Raw genomic sequence first — 13,133 nt, 5'->3', positions numbered from 1 at the left:
AGTATTTACAGACTTCCTATATATGATGCCACACAGCCCTCCTGTATATTCTACCACACAGGCCCCGATTAAGATGACGCCACCCAGCCCGACATCAATGCCCTACATACTCACCAATGCAGTGTGGTCTTTCAGGTAAGGTGTCTCGTCTTCAGTTCTGCAAAGGCGACGGCATGACACTCAAAGATGCTTCACCACCACTCGTGTTCACGTGTTGTCTCATCTTTGCGGGATCTGCAAACCCGTGAAGATTAGCAAGCACACCAGAAGAAAACGGCATTGCATCGATGAGTAGATTATCGAGCCGACAAGGAAAACAGTAGTTCCATTTTCAATCCCAATGTCACAGATCCGTTTAACTGTTGTACATGTATTGACAGCTGTTACAAACGTACACATTGACTTTTATGGTGGCCGTCTGTGAAAAAATAGGACATGTCCTATATTTTGACGGCCAGTATTCACGTCCGTTGGTAGCAAACTGAAGCTGCGTTATTACATATCTCAAGGCAAGATAGAAACTTAGATTTTATTTTAAAATAAATGATAAGACACAAATTTGTAACTCCACTTTTAATCTTCAATTGCTATATAATACATTTTCTAAACACTAGTCCAAGGCCAAATATTCCGCAGGTTCTTCCCTGAACATTAGAAATCCACAATATTCGTCCACTGCATCAGAGAAGATGTCTCTTATAATTTTAACTGCGCAAGAGGGTATGGGTCTCCTGTTCCCCTTACCCAGGTACCCATGTATCCAAGAAGTGAATCCTCGATATGCTGTTTTTCGTAAAAGTCTGTAGAAGCACCAAAAGGCATTGAAATTAAATAGAATGGACGGAGTGCATTCTTCATTTATTTATTTTTTTATAAAAACATACCTATTCAAATCCTTAGAACCTATCCACAGGGTATATACTTACATAATTTTACATAGTCGTTTCCCCATGTAACACGACTGTGCTCCTTATATATATTGCACCAAAACAAAGAGAACATGGAGTCTATAAGTCAAGAAATAAAGTAAAATATAAGCTTTATTTTACAAAATCTAAAAAGTCAATACATAAGCTATTTAAAAATGAATCACCACGGATGACAGAAAGAGGACCGCCAAGAGATGAGACAATTCTCTTTAAGAATTCACATAACAATCACATATCCACATTTTGCATTGGTATACAATATCATGAGAAAGTGCATAGTGCAAGGTAAGTATTTGACCGTTTGTATTGATCGTACTGTCGTGTCCCAGAGGGGGAAGAGGTGGGAAGCAATATAATTGCCAACGGCCCGAGCCCCTACGCCCTGAGTGGGAGGGGCCGAGCCACACCTGCAAGGGGTGCAGACAAAGCGCTGGCACGAAACCTGCCCACCCCGGCCGACGGAACCAACATGATTGCGGGTGGTGCGTTATTTCTCAATGTTATTAAGCATGCCCACCACTCGTCTAGTATTATCAGATGCTTGTCTGCCCATGACAAATGCCACTTGATCGTCTTGTATCAAAAAGGGTAGAAGTGGAGCCAGCCTAGTTGCTATTAATTTTGCGTATATTTTAAGATCTGTGTTCAACAGGGAAATGGCCATAAAATTTTGAGGAATGTCCGTAGACTTACCCGGTTTAGGTATAGTAACTATCAGTGCCAATTGATTTTCCTTAGGTAGGCAACCAGAATGCATTGTTGACTGAAAAAATCTACGTAAATATGGCACCAAGATGCTCTGTAGAGTTTCATAGTAAGCATTCATCAGATTATCTGGGCCGGGAGATTTCCCATTTGGGAGTTTATGAAGAATGTTGGTGATTTCTTCATCAGTTATTGGAGAGTTAAGCATAATAAGTTGAACGGTCGACAATTTAGAAAGCGGGATATTAGCTAAGAAATGTTGGATCTCTGAAGGAGTCAGATGTGACACAAAATGGGTCGTCTTTTAGGTTATACAAGGAAGAATAAAAATGTCTAAATTGGTTGGCAATATCCTTGGGATGCAACACCTGATTTTTCTTATGAGGGTCTATAAGATAAGGGATTCTCGATTTTTGGTGATGATGCTTGAGACGAGAGGCTAGTTCTTAAGATATGAAAACTACACTATTACCAGCCTCAACAGGAAAGTCAATAGAAACCCCCCTACCACTATTCCATTGTACTCCATTTAATAAAGTGCTAAGTGCAAACAATGAACAACCTGGAATAAATGGTGGACTACTGACCCATGTTGCTGTGTCTCAAAGATGGCGACCTGCCCCTATTCAAATCCTTGTCCGGAAGTGGAAGCCTAATTTCTCCAATGGCACGCATGGAGATGTGAACACGTTCTCTGTCCCCACAGAACTGTTGAAAGTAATCATGCTCAGTAATGCATGTAATATTGTCCATAAATGGTTCAACATTTTTAATTTCTTTGCAGCAGATGCTCTCTATATTAGTTGGCATAGCAATGCAGTTGTTGCACAAACACCAAGTTGAATTCGAAATTCTTTCAGTGGCATCACATTCATCCATATCTTCCGTTCTAATTTCTCGAAGAGGATTCTTAGGAAAATAAACTCCGGAGTCATCCATGTTTCCATATTTAGACTGACGTCGTAGTTTCAACCAATCTAACTAAAATATAAAAATTAGCATTTAGCTTGGCATCTGCATTGTCAAATAAATTTAAAATATTGAGACAAGATTTAGATAGACACAAGTTTTTAAAATCAATCTTGGTGACGCTGTTTATTGTAACACTACAACAACACGCATGCAATGACAGCAAAAGCGGTTATTATTCCAGGCTAAATTTTGACACTGCATGCTTGGATCCGTGGGATTACAAAAGCAGTAGGGCTGAACGTTGCTGACCTACACCAAACTTTAAAAATGTATTTTATATAAAAAAAATACAGAGTTAGGCTGCCTTCACACATGCATGTTACGTCCGTAAAGGACGGAACGTATTTCGGCCGCAAGTCCCGGACCGAACACAGTGCAGGGAGCCGGGCTCCTAGTATCATAGTTATGTACGATGCTAGGAGTCCCTGCCTCGCTGCGGGACAACTGTCCCATACTGTAATCATGTTTTCAGTACGGGACAGTAGTTCCACGGAGAGGCAGGGACTCAGAGCGTCGTACATAACTATGATGCTAGGAGCCCGGCCCCCTGCAGTGTGTTCGGTCCGGGACTTGCGGCCGAAATACGTTACGTCCTTTACGGACCTTACATGCTTGTGTGAACCCAGAACTCTCCTTCATGTTGTCTGGCCTACTGAGATGACCGCTGCAGCCAATCACAGGCTGCTGCGTCACATGGCCTGCAACACCATCGTAGCGCACCAGACTACGTGAATAGAATTGTACATTTATTTTACAAGCACGGCTTTCTAAGGCTGCCATTTGGTCACAATAAGCCCACAACAACGTTGTGCGGTATTAGACTGTATGTGATGCGGGTTACAGTAATGATACTAATGAAAATCCAGCCTTCGACATACATAATAAATTCTAAGCAATGAAAAACAAACCTTTTGGGATCGTGTGGCAGTTGGTGATGGCGGTTGATATTCTATATCCATTTCTAGCTCATAAATTGGCTCTGCTAAAAAAACAAACAAAAAATATGATGAAGTGAGGTATGCTGGTTGTAATGCCACTGAAAAGTTATTAATATGCTTGTTGACTAGTGGGCAAAGGTACCGGATGGTAATGTCCCTGTAATTATTTTAGCCATAGGGGGATGGGTAATGTGTACTGTTCATAATGACCCTTATATGCTCGCTGTCAAGGAGGTATGGGCAATGCTGGTAATATGCCCCTTATATGCTTGTTGTCAAGGGGGTATGGGCAATGCTGGTAATATGCCCCTTATATGCTCGTTGCCAAGGGGGTATGGGCAATGCTGGTAATATGCCCCTTATATGCTCGTTGTCAAGGGGGCATAGGCAATGCTGGTAATATGCCCCTTATATGCCTTATATGCTCGTTGTCAAGGGGGTATGGGTAGTGCTGGTAATATGCCCCTTATATGCTCGTTGTCAAGGGGGTATGGGTAGTGCTGGTAATATGCCCCTTATATGCTCGTTGTCAAGGGGGTATGGGCAATGCTGGTAATATGCCCCTTATATGCTTGTTGTCAAGGGGGTATGGGCAATGCTGGTAATATGCCCCTTATATGCTCGTTGTCAAGGGGGTATGGGCCTCCATTTATGCTTGTTGCCAAGGGGGTAATGCTGCTCACACACGTGAAATGCTCGTTGCCGAGGGGTGATGTCTGGTCTTTTCAATAAATGTGAAATGCTCGTTGCAAATCGGGGACACCATTAAGAGAAAGAATATTACTCGTCTCTAGGGAGTGCACTATGCTTGTTAGGTAAGACTAAACGTGGACACCACAACACTACTCAGTTCTTTTCAAATCAACGGTTTACTGAATATCACAATTTCAAACAGGCCAAATAACAACAATACCGTATTCAAATCAAGTCTCTCAGTAGCTGAGGCACTCGCCCTCGTGGGAGTCCCACCCGCTCTTGGGTGGCTGCGCCTGGCGCTCACTGACCCGGCCCGGTGGGTCTCAAAAAAGGAAATGGGCCGTCTCCGTGGATCACTGTGGTGCTACCACTTTCACTGCGGAATCCCCAAAGGTGGAAGCTATGCCCCTCGCCCTTTGGTTACGGCGTGAGTCTAGCGGATATATTACCTCGTGCGCCTCCGCGGGTCAGAGCGAGAGCTACTCACTACCACGCGGCATACCACCCTTACCTCTGATTTCTGCTCCTCTGTTGATGAAGATGACGTCTTTTCCCTTGTGTCTCCTGACACCGCTGAGCTGTAGTGAATGTCCAGCTAGTCCTCCTCCAGGAACGTTGAGCAAAGGATCCTTCTCCTAAAAATGGCGGCAGCCTGCTCACTGTGCTCCCTCTCTGTCACACCGCAAGTCTTTCTTTGTCCCCACTCAGCTCTGCATCTCATCTCCCGCCAAAGTCTCCTCCCACCCCTTTTTCCTCCCCTTCCCTTACTCCTTCCTCTTCCTGGGGTCCCACCAATTCCCCCTTCCCTCTCTCTCCGTCCGTTCTTTGGTTCCTCCCCTTTTTCTGTCCTAATGGCCTGTCTGTTTTATCACTCCTGCTGTGTTCCACTGCCCCCCAGTGGTCATTGTTAACTTTACGGTTTCTACACATTGTTTCTAAGACATATGTCTAACCTTTGCTGCAAGCGGCCTGATGTCACACAAACGGGGGAAAACACGAGGCCCAGAAGGGGCTGAGAGCACAAATGGACACCTAAGGCTCGTGGAGATGATGGGGACCGGAACACTTATAACCTCCGCGGGAGGCGAGGGGGCTGCGACCCCTATCATGTCATGAGGGTGCAGGAGGCTGGTACCCCCATTACACATCTCCCTTGAGGAAATAGTGCAGTCCCCGGCACTACAGTCAAAATCCCTTTAACGGGACAGTAAGGTCCCTCTGTTCTCCCGACGGGGGTAACGTACCGTCCCTTCGTCTTGGTCCCCTACACCTGTTGTTGAGGATGGGACATCTGCGACCAGGACCACTACCCACCATTCGCCATTAGGTTCAGCGGGGGTAGTGTCAGGTGCCGTAGCCGGTGTCAGCTCCCTCATCTGCTCAGCTGGAAACGAACAGGGTCTCAGCAAGTTTCGATGTAGTTTCCGTACCCTGCCGTTTCCGTCTTCTCGCTGTACTTCGTACACTGAGAGTTGTGGACTCGCTCTTCGGATAACGACAAAGGGCACTCGCTCCCAACGTGGTTCCAACTCACTGGCTCGTTGCGCTTGTTTGTTGCGGACCAATACCCTGTCCCCAGGGTGGAATGGTTCTATGGGCCGGCTGGGTCCATCCGTTATCGAGGGTTGTTCATGTCTCCTTGCTGCTTGTACTCGATCTCGAGCTCGCTGAATCCTGCGCTGGTGCTCCACTATCCACTGAGATGGGGTTCGAACACTATTTTCTTCAGGTTGCTCCATGAATAAGGCTATTGGTAGGCGTCCCATTCGGCCAAACATGAGCTGATAAGGAGTGTATCCAGTAGTACTGTGTACAGTATTATTATATGCCCATAATACGTCCTCCACATAATTAGGCCATCGCTCTTGGTGATCGTCGCCCAAAGTTCTCAGCATCCCCAACAGAGTGCGGTTAAAGCGTTCACATGCCCCGTTGCCCTGAGGGTGATAGGGCGTCGTTCGCGACTTCCATATGGCGCGTAGCACACACAGCACTTGAATCAACTGTGATTCGAAGTTTGGACCCTGGTCAGTTAACAGTCTCTGTGGACACCCATAGGGCCGTATAACGTGAGTCCATATTAGTTTTGCTGTGGTGGGTGCTGTCTGGTCCCTGGTGGGGATGACGATCGCATATTTGGAGAAATGATCTACACACACCAATGCGTATTTGTGTCCGGAGGTCACTTCATGGACGGTAAGGAAATCCATTTTTTTACAGTTCAAAGGGTTCCCCCGTGTGTATGGCCTGCGGCACGGTAGTCTGCACTGGTCCTTTGTGGATAGCACAGTTGGCGCATGTCCGGCATATCCGCACCACCGTCTCACTCAGTTGTGGGCTGTAGAAATAACCTCGGACCAGGGCCTCCGTTTTTACAGCGCAGAAGTGTCCTCTGACCTCATGTAGGGTCCGGCAGACTGACTCTACTTCTTTGATCGGCAACACCAATTGCCACACGACTCGTTGCTCTTTCGCCATCCAGAGCCGGTGGTAAATGACTCCACCTCGAAGGAGCAGCCGCTCCTGTTGTCTTGCAATTTGGCATCCCCTTCATGTCAGCTGAGCACGTTCGGACCCCGTCGGCCGCCGTCTGGCCAGAAGCCACCCATGTAAATGTTGTAGGTCCTTATCAGACCTCTGTTTCTCCTGCCACTCTAGACGACTGTACAGTTCACCCACTTGGGGCCCCCATTCCTGGCCTCCAGTTGCGTGACCCTGCTTGCCACCCGCAATGGCGGGATCTCCACCTCTTCCACTTCTTCATCCTGATCCCCGACAGGGTTCGTTGTCGGGTTCCGGGACAAGGCATCCGCATTGCCGTTGTTGCGCCCAGGCTTCTAGCGAATTATATAATCGAACCGGGCGAGGTGTGCCACCCAGCACTGCTCTAGTGCACCCAGTTTGGCGGTGTGTAGATAAGCAAGCGGGTTATTGTCAGTAGAGATGAGCGAACCGGGACAACCGAACCCGGCGGTAAATGACTCCACCTCGATGGAGCAGCCGCTCCTGTTGTCTTGCAATTTGGCATCCCCTTCATGTCAGCTGAGCACGTTCGGACCCCGTCGGCCGCCGTCTGGCCAGAAGCCACCCATGTAAATGTTGTAGGTCCTTATCAGACCTCTGTTTCTCCTGCCACTCTAGACGACTGTACAGTTCACCCACTTCGGGCCCCCATTCCTGGCCTCCAGTTGCGTGACCCTGCTTGCCACCCGCAATGGCGGGATCTCCACCTCTTCCACTTCTTCATCCTGATCCCCGACAGGGTTCGTTGTCGGGTTCCGGGACAAGGCATCCGCATTGCCGTTGTTGCGCCCAGGCTTCTAGTGAATTATATAATGGAACCGGGCGAGGCGTGCCACCCAGCACTGCTCTAGTGCACCCAGTTTGGCGGTGTGTAGATAAGCAAGCGGGTTATTGTCAGTAGAGATGAGCGAACCGGGACAACCGAACCCGGTTTCGGTCCGAACATCGGGAAAAGTTCGGTTCGAACCCGTTTTGACCGAACCCGGCTACATTTTGGCGCCTGCCACATGTTAGATGTAAAATGGAGGATTTCTGTTAACGATCTGCCAGGCACAGCTTCTGTATCCACGCCCATAGGTAATCAGTCTGCACCTGCTTCAATGTCTGTGAGACTGACTCCATCTTCCACCACTCAGGATGGCAGGCTTAGGAGTGGGAGAGCCTATCACAACCTGGCCAGACGGAGCTAGCTCCCGCCCTCTGTCTATTTAGACCTGCCTTTCCTGTTCCTCCTTGCTTGTGATTCTTCTCTGTTGGTTTCCTGGCCCTGCTGCAGCTTCTTGAACTACTTGTCCCTGCTTCGTATTGACCCTGGCTTACTGACTACACTTCTGCTCGGCGTTTGGTACCTCGTACACTCCTGGTTTGACTCGGCTTGTTCACTACTCTCCTGCTCTGCGTTTGGCACCTCGTACTCTCCTGGTTTGACTCGGCTCGTTTACTACTCTTGTTGCTCACGGTGTTGCCGTGGGCAACTGCCCCATTTCCCTTTGTTCTGTGTTTCCTTGTCTGGTTGTCTGTCGTGCACTTACTGAGTGTAGGGACCGTCGCCCAGTTGTACCCCGTCGCCTAGGGCGGGTCGTTGCAAGTAGGGCGGGACTGAGTGGCGGGTAGATTAGGGCTCACTTGTCTGTTTCACTATCCCTGTCATTACAATTTCACAATATCACCTGACATCAGGCTACCCCATAATGCCTTGCAAACGGCTCTCCCAGCCAATCGGGAGGCAGCATAGGGGCGGGCTCAAGCCTGCAATAAAAGTCTATGCACGGAGCTCAGCAGCCATTTTAGAGACAGGAGCTGTAGGGATAGCATGTCTGTGCAGTAAGGGAAAGCTTTAGGAATCTAAAAGCCAGGAATCCAGCAATCGAAGTGGCTCATCCACTACTCACTACTCAGCCAGTGTGTGAATACGCTTTTAGAAGGGGCTCATCTCCGTTGCATCCAACTTGCAATACAGGCAGCCTTTGTAGTACTACAACGCCCAGCATTCCCTGAGTGCACCGCGGCGTGGCTGATAGAAATTCTCATTCATTGCCATTTGCCAAGCCAGTGTCAGTGTGAATACGCTTTTAGAAGGGGCTCATCCCCGGCCGTTAACATAACAAATAACAATCCAACTTGCAATACAGGCAGCCTTTGTAGTAGTACTACTACTAAAAGGCCAAGCATTCTCTGAGTGCACCGCGGCGTGGCTGATAGAAATTCTCATTCATTGCCATTTGCCAAGCCAGTGTTAGTGTGAATACGCTTTTAGAAGGGGCTCATCCCCGGCCGTTAGCATAACAAATAACAATCCATTTTGCAATACAGGCATCCTTTGTAGTAGTAGTACTACAAGGCCCAGCATTCCCTGAGTGCACCGCGGCGTGGCTGATAGAAATTCTCATTCATTGCAATTTGCCAAGCCAGTGTCAGTGTGAATACACTTTTAGAAGGGGCTCATCCCCGGCCGTTAACATAACAAATAACAATCCAACTTGCAATACAGGCAGCCTTTGTAGTAGTACTACTACAACGCCCAGCATTCCCTGAGTGCACCGCGGCGTGGCTGATAGAAATTCTCATTCATTGCCATTTGCCAAGCCAGTGTCAGTGTGAATACGCTTTTAGAAGGGGCTCATCCCTGGCCGTTAACCTAACAAATAACAATCCAACTTGCAATGCAGGCAGCCTTTATAGTAGTACTACAAGGCCCAGCATTCCCTGAGTGCACCGCGGCGTGGCTTATAGAAATTCTCATTCATTGCCATTTGCCAAGCCAGTGTCAGTGTGAATACGCTTTTAGAAGGGGCTCATCCCCGGCCGTTAACATAACAAATAACAATCCAACTTGCAATACAGGCATCCTTTGTAGTAGTACTACAAGGCCCAGCATTCCCTGAGTGCACCGCGGCATGGCTGATAGAAATTCTCATTCATTGCCATTTGCCAAGCCAGTGTCAGTGTGAATACGCTTTTAGAAGGGGTTCATCCCCGGCCGTTAACATAACAAATAACAATCCAACTTGCAATACAGGCATCCTTTGTTGTAGTACTACAAGGCCCAGCATTCCCTGAGTGCACCGCGGCGTGGCTGATAGAAATTCTAATTCATTGCCATTTGCCAAGCCAGTGTCAGTGTGAATATGCTTTTAGAAGGGGCTCATCCCCGTTGCATCCAACTTGCAATACAGGCAGCCTTTGTAGTAGTACTACAAGGCCCAGCATTCCCTGAGTGCACCACAGCGTGGCTGATAGAAATTCTAATTCATTGCCATTTGCCAAGCCAGTGTCAGTGTGAATACGCTTTTAGAAGGGGCTCATCCCCGGCCGTTAACATAACAAATAACAATCCAACTTGCAATACAGGCATCCTTTGTAGTAGTACTACAAGGCCTAGCATTCCCTGAGTGCACCGCGTTGTGGCTGATAGAAATTCTCATTCATTGCCATTTGCCAAGCCAGTATCAGTGTGAATACGCTTTTAGAAGGGGCTCATCCCCGGCCGTTAACATAACAAATAACAATCCAACTTGCAATACAGGCATCCTTTGTAGTAGTACTACAAGGCCCAGCATTCCCTGAGTGCACCACGGCGTGGCTGATAGAAATTCTAATTCATTGCCATTTGCCAAGCCAGTGTCAGTGTGAATACGCTTTTAGAAGGGGCTCATCCCCGGCCGTTAACATAACAAATAACAATCCAACTTGCAATACAGGCATCCTTTGTAGTAGACTACAAGGCCCAGCATTCCCTGAGTGCACCGCGGCATGGCTGATAGAAATTCTCATTCATTGCCATTTGCCAAGCCAGTGTCAGTGTAAATACGCTTTTAGAAGGGGCTCATCCCCCGCCGTTAACATAACAAATAACAATCCAACTTGCAATACAGGCATCCTTTGTAGTAGTACTACAAGGTCCAGCATTCCCTGAGTGCACCGCGGCGTGGCTGATAGAAATTCTCATTCATTGCCATTTGCCAAGCCAGTGTCAGTGTGAATACGCTTTTAGAAGGGGCTCATCCCCGGCCGTTAACATAACAAATAACTATCCAACTTGCAATACAGGCAGCCTTTGTAGTAGTACTACAAGGCCCAGCATTCCCTGAGTGCACCGCGGCGTGGCTGATAGAAATTCTCATTCATTGCCATTTTCCAAGCCAGTGTCAGTGTGAATACGCTTTTAGAAGGGGCTCATCCCCGGCCGTTAACATAACAAATAACTATCCAACTTGCAATACAGGCATCCTTTGTAGTAGTACTACAAGGCCCAGCATTCCCTGAGTGCACCGCGGCATGGCTGATAGAAATTCTAATTCATTGCCATTTGCCAAGCCAGTGTCAGTGTGAATACGCTTTTAGAAGGGGCTCATCCCCGGCCGTTAACATAACAAATAACAATCCAACTTGCAATACAGGCATCCTTTGTAGTAGTACTACAAGGCCCAGCATTCCCTGAGTGCACCGCGTCGTGGCTGATAGAAATTCTCATTCATTGCCATTTGCCAAGCCAGTATCAGTGTGAATACGCTTTTAGAAGGGGCTCATCCCCGGCCGTTAACATAACAAATAACAATCCAACTTGCAATACAGGCATCCTTTGTAGTAGTACTACAAGGCCCAGCATTCCCTGAGTGCACCGCGTCGTGGCTGATAGAAATTCTCATTCATTGCCATTTGCCAAGCCAGTGTCAGTGTGAATACGCTTTTAGAAGGGGCTCATCCCCCGCCGTTAATATAACAAATAACAATCCAACTTGCAATACAGGCATCCTTTGTAGTAGTACTACAAGGCCCAGCATTCCCCGAGTGCACCGCGGCGTGGCTGATTGAAATTCTCATTCATTGCCATTTGCCAAGCCAGTGTCAGTGTGAATACGCTTTTAGAAGGGGCTCATCCCCGTTGCATCCAACTTGCAATACAGGCAGCCTTTGTAGTAGTACTACAAGGCCCAGCATTCCCTGAGTGCACCGCGGCGTGGCTGATAGAAATTCTCATTCATTGCCATTTGCCAAGCCAGTGTGTGAATACGCTTTTAGAAGGGGCTCATCCCCCGGGTTTTGATTCAACTTGCTGCACTCCAGCAGTGAAATGTCTGGTAAAAAAAGGTTGTGAAAGGATGGGGTAGAGGAAAAAACACCCATGCCGTGTCCTCTTCCAGTCCAAATGTTGGATCTGTTGGTGCCAGACCCAGTACCAGCATTTGTGGCACAAGACATGTGCCCAGTTTTACTAGTAGCAACAGCCATGTGCCTGCTGGTAGTAGTAGCAGTATCAGCAAGCCAGACTTGTCCATGTCCGCTGGTGGGCGGGTTACTTTAGACAATACGGCCATTGTGGACTGGTTGGCTGGCTCGCGGTCATCTCAGCAGGAAGACTCTGACGATCTGGCTTTAAGCCAGGTTTCGTTGGATTCCAGATCCTCTACAGTTCCTTGGCACAGTGACAGTAGTAATATGGGTATTTCTAGTGTTTCCATTCCATCATCTATGTCTTCACTCCCTCTTTCTAGCGGGAAGCCATCTTTCCTGAGAGTCCTAAGAGACATCTCCTCGGGTGCGAAGGAAGATACTGAACAACATAGTGATGATTTGTTTTCCGCGAGTCAGCCAACGGAGTGTGTTGCAGCGGAGGTGGAAGCGGTGTCCGAGACGCATAGCTGTGGTAGTGGGGGTGTTGGTGGTGGTAGCCGTGGTGGCAGACGCAGTAATGAGGGGGGGCATGGAGCCCGCCATGATGTTTCATCACATTCACAACACAGTAACAGAAGTGGCAGGGATGATGAGGAGGGCTATGATGATGTTGTTTTAGACAGGAAGTTGGAACCAGGTGACGAGGTGATGACGGCGTCAGAGGAGGAGGGTAGTAGTGGCGGCACTGGCCGTGATAAACAGCCAAGCCGAGGTAGGGGCAGAAGTCAATCTGCAAAATGTTGCAGAGGTAGGGTCAGCTCAGGAGCCGGTGACAGCGACAATGATGCTGGTGTAGGCTCCCGAAAAAAGCCTGCCAGACAAGGGGCAAGCTCGGGTGGTGGTGGACATGGTACTACCTCTTTACGGTACTCTGCCGTGTGGCAATTTTTCTGTACCTTCCCGGAGGACGAAAACATGGCACAGTGCCATATCTGCAAGGAAAGGAAGGCGTGGGCAGGGCAGCAATGTAGGAACTACCGCTCTACGTAAACACATGGAGCGGCATCACAAGGCCATGTGGGATAATCGACATGCCCCACCATCATGTACATCTAATGAAGACCCCTCTGCCGCTGCTGCTGCTCCGAGTCATTGTCATGTAAGTAGTAGAAAGGCCTTATCCACCATGTCGTTGTCATCATCATCATCATCACTGTCATCTAGTGCTCCTCCTACGTCCCGTCAGTTATCCATT

The 13,133-nt window shown here is 48.1% G+C and overlaps 1 long non-coding RNA gene across 1 annotated transcript; it reads right to left on the bottom strand.

Moving 5' to 3' along the window:
* Positions 1-664: 664 nt before the first annotated feature.
* On the bottom strand, positions 665-2,590 carry LOC142658675 (uncharacterized). Its single transcript, XR_012850151.1, has 3 exons — positions 2,222-2,590; positions 927-1,007; positions 665-800 (listed from the first exon to the last, which is right to left on the bottom strand). It is a non-coding gene; the product is annotated as an uncharacterized LOC142658675 (long non-coding RNA).
* Positions 2,591-13,133: the final 10,543 nt, after the last annotated feature.

The sequence above is a fragment of the Rhinoderma darwinii genome, chromosome 8, assembly GCF_050947455.1.
Source record: "Rhinoderma darwinii isolate aRhiDar2 chromosome 8, aRhiDar2.hap1, whole genome shotgun sequence".
NCBI classification, from domain to species: domain Eukaryota; kingdom Metazoa; phylum Chordata; class Amphibia; order Anura; family Rhinodermatidae; genus Rhinoderma; species Rhinoderma darwinii.
This window is presented reverse-complemented; position numbering and strand designations above follow the sequence as displayed.